The following is a 3,302-nucleotide window of genomic DNA, read 5'->3' on the forward strand; positions in this document are numbered from 1 at the left end:
GAAGTGTTCTTCAACCAGCTCATCAATGATATCAACTCTTAAGCAAGTATCAGCTTCAGAATGATGCTTCTTCATAGTGTTATTAATATTGAAAACCAATTGCTCTTCACCAACTCTAAGAGTCAATTTTTCTCCCTTAATATCAATCAATGCTCCTGCTGTAGCTAGAAAGGGCCTTCCCAAGATGATTGGGATATTAGAATCCTCTTCCATGTCCAGGATGACAAAGTCAACAGGTATGTAGAACTTCCCAACCTTCAGAGGCACATTCTCCAAAATCCCTTCAGGATACTTAATTGATCTGTCAGCTAACTGAAGAGAAATGTGGGTTGGTTTTAGATCTCCCATATTAAGCTTCTCATAAATTGAGAGGGGCATAAGGCTAACACTAGCCCCTAAATCACATAAAGCTTTTGTAGAACATGATTCCCCAATGTGGCATGGAATTGAAAAACTCCCTGGATCTTTGAGCTTTGGAGGAAGTTTCCTTTGAAGGATAGCACTACATTCTTCTGTCAAAGCTACAGTTTCATGATCTTCAAGTTTCCTCTTGTTTGAGAGAATTTCTTTCAAGAATTTTGCATAAGAGGGCATTTGTGAAAGAGCATCAATAAAAGGCACATTTATTATAGCTTCTTCAAAACCTCTAAAAACTTCCCAAATTGCCTATCAAGCTTGGCTTTTTGAAATCTTTGTGGGAAGGGAAGTTGTGGCTTGTAGGGCTCAGGAGGTATATACTTCTCTTCCTTTTCTTCAATTTTCTCTTTACATTTTTCTGCACTCTCTTGTTTTTCACTCTCTTGTTTTTCACTCTCATCAGTTTCTTTTTCATTTTCTATCTTCTCACTATTTTCACTCTTCTCATCATTTACAACTTTCCCACTTCTTAAAGTAATAGCTTAACACTACTCTCTTGGGTTTTCTGGTTGACTTGGAAGTTTTCCAAAAGACTTGGTACCTGAGGAAGATGCTTGTTGTGCAATCTGATTTTCCAGCATTCTGTTATGTGTCTGCATCTGTTCTAGCCTTGCTTTCATCTCTCTCATCTCCTCATCATGCTTATTTTGATTAGCAAGAATCTGTTGCAATAAAGCTGCAGTGGTAGAACTTTGTTCTTGCTGTTTTGGTGGAGGATTCATATTTTTCTGCTGAAAATTAGGCAATGGTTGCCTATTTTGTTGATATGGAATTCCTTGTTGTTGTTGTGGTTGAAAATTCTGATTTTGGACTTGATTTTGCTGATTTCCCCATGAAAAATTGGGATGATTCCTCCAATTTGGATTATAAGTTTGAGACTAAGGATTCCCCATTTGCTTGTTTCCATAATTACCAACATATGCTGCTTGTTCTCCATAGTCTACTCCACAGCTGGTAGTTCCTTCTGCATAAGCCACTTATTGTGAACTTCCAGATGATGATGATGAACTAACCAACATACTCAAATCTTCCATCTTCTAGCCAAAACATTTGTAAGTGCATCAAATTTTGCATTAATCATGTTGAACGGATCAAGATCATACATTCCAGCAGCTTGCCTTTTTTGAGTTGGAGCTGGTCCTCTTGGACTACTCCAAAGATGAGTATTCTTTGCAATTTTCTCCAGTAGCTCATAAGCTTCATCTTCATGCTTCATAATAAATTCTCCTCCTGTTTGAGCATCAATAATCCCTCTGATTGCAGGAGTGACATTGGTGTAAAAATTCTGGTTTATCATCCATTTCGGAATGGCATGATGTGGGCATTGTCTCTCTAATTCTTTCCATCTCATCCATGACTCATAAAGAGTTTCAACTTCTCTTGGTCTGAAAGCTGTCATTTGATTCCTTAGTTCTTGAGTTTTTCCAGGTGGAAAATATTGTGCAAGAAATGCATCAGTGAGTTCCTCCCAATTTGTAATGGAGTTATGAGGTAAAGAATCAAGCCAATCCAATGCTCTATCTTTCAAAGAGAATGGGAATAGCTTCAATCTTGCTGCATCATCAGATACTCCAGGTTGTTTTTGCATATCACAAATCATAGCAAACTTCTTTAGATGTGTGTGTGGATTTTCAGAAGGATGTCCTCCAAATTGAGAATTCTGAATCATTTGAAGAACTCCAAAATCCATCTTGTAACTATTTGCATCAATTCTTGGTCTTGCTATGCTCTTTCTTAAGTCATCAAAACGAGGAAAAGCATGATCCATCATACTTCCCCTAGGCACATTAGCATTTACAACCTCTTCACCTTGGGCTGCATTTTCATTGTTTCGATCATTCCCAGCATTACCACCAATTCTAATTCTTTCATCAGCCATGTCTGCTTCTAATTCAGTTTCTTTCAAAGCTTCTTTTCTTCTTCTGGTTTCTTTCTTGTTGGCTTTACAAAATTTCTCAATTTCAGGATTAAACAATAAGGATGTGTCACTTGTGCTTCTAGCTCTTCTCATAAAAGATTAAAAGTACCTGAAAAAAGAACAAACAAACACAAAATGAAAAGATAACAAAAAAAACTATGAACAACTAAAATAATCAAGAATTCAATCTTAAACAAACAACTCCCCGGCAACGGCGCCAAAAACTTGATGTGGCCCAACCGCAAGTGCACGGGTCGTACAAGTAATATAGAAAGATATCGTTCCCACGAGGAGTTGTGTTAATAATTGAATTTTTGATATAAAAGTTCTAACTAATTTGGACTATTTTTGAAATTAAAGTAATAAATTGATGGGTATTGGAGTATGAAATCTATATGTGCAAAATTAATAATCTATCCAACAATGTATTAATTAAACTAAAATTGCATCAAATTGAAATAAGCAAGTTCAAGTATGGCAAAATTTAAAATGGCAAGCAATTAAATTCAATTAAAAATTGACAATGATAAAAAGGCGATTCCGGAGTTCGGGATTTCATATTCGAGCTATTTTGGGATTTTAAATTGGTTATCTAATCTCGTGGAACTTATGGGTTTTAAGGAGATTAATTCTTAAATCCTTTGAATACCCTTTCGAGTGAGACAAAGAGTGCCTTAATCAATCTAATCCTACTTTCGTGGAGTTAGAGTTAATTAAGACCCATTAAGTTCTTTAATTAATCTGTGAATCCTCTTAATCCTTAGTCTATTTCTAGATCTAAGTTAATTAAGTCCAATTTCTTGATTATCTATCACAAGGCCTTCTCCTTTCGGTGCCTCAACCATGGATTAAGAACATAACTTATTGGGATCCTACACTAAGCATGTCATTAAGCACACAAGAAATGAATAAAACTCATTAAGACCACAAAATATGGATTACCCAATCAAAATCCACAAAATATCTC

The 3,302-nt window shown here is 35.9% G+C and overlaps 1 non-coding gene across 1 annotated transcript; it reads left to right on the forward strand.

Moving 5' to 3' along the window:
* Window positions 1-1,724: 1,724 nt before the first annotated feature.
* Window positions 1,725-1,831, forward strand: LOC131170041 (small nucleolar RNA R71). Its single transcript, XR_009140984.1, has one exon. It is a non-coding gene; the product is annotated as a small nucleolar RNA R71 (small nucleolar RNA).
* The last annotated feature ends 1,471 nt before the right edge of the window (window positions 1,832-3,302 follow it).

This window comes from Hevea brasiliensis, chromosome 10 (genome assembly GCF_030052815.1).
Source record: "Hevea brasiliensis isolate MT/VB/25A 57/8 chromosome 10, ASM3005281v1, whole genome shotgun sequence".
Lineage (NCBI taxonomy): Eukaryota > Viridiplantae > Streptophyta > Magnoliopsida > Malpighiales > Euphorbiaceae > Hevea > Hevea brasiliensis.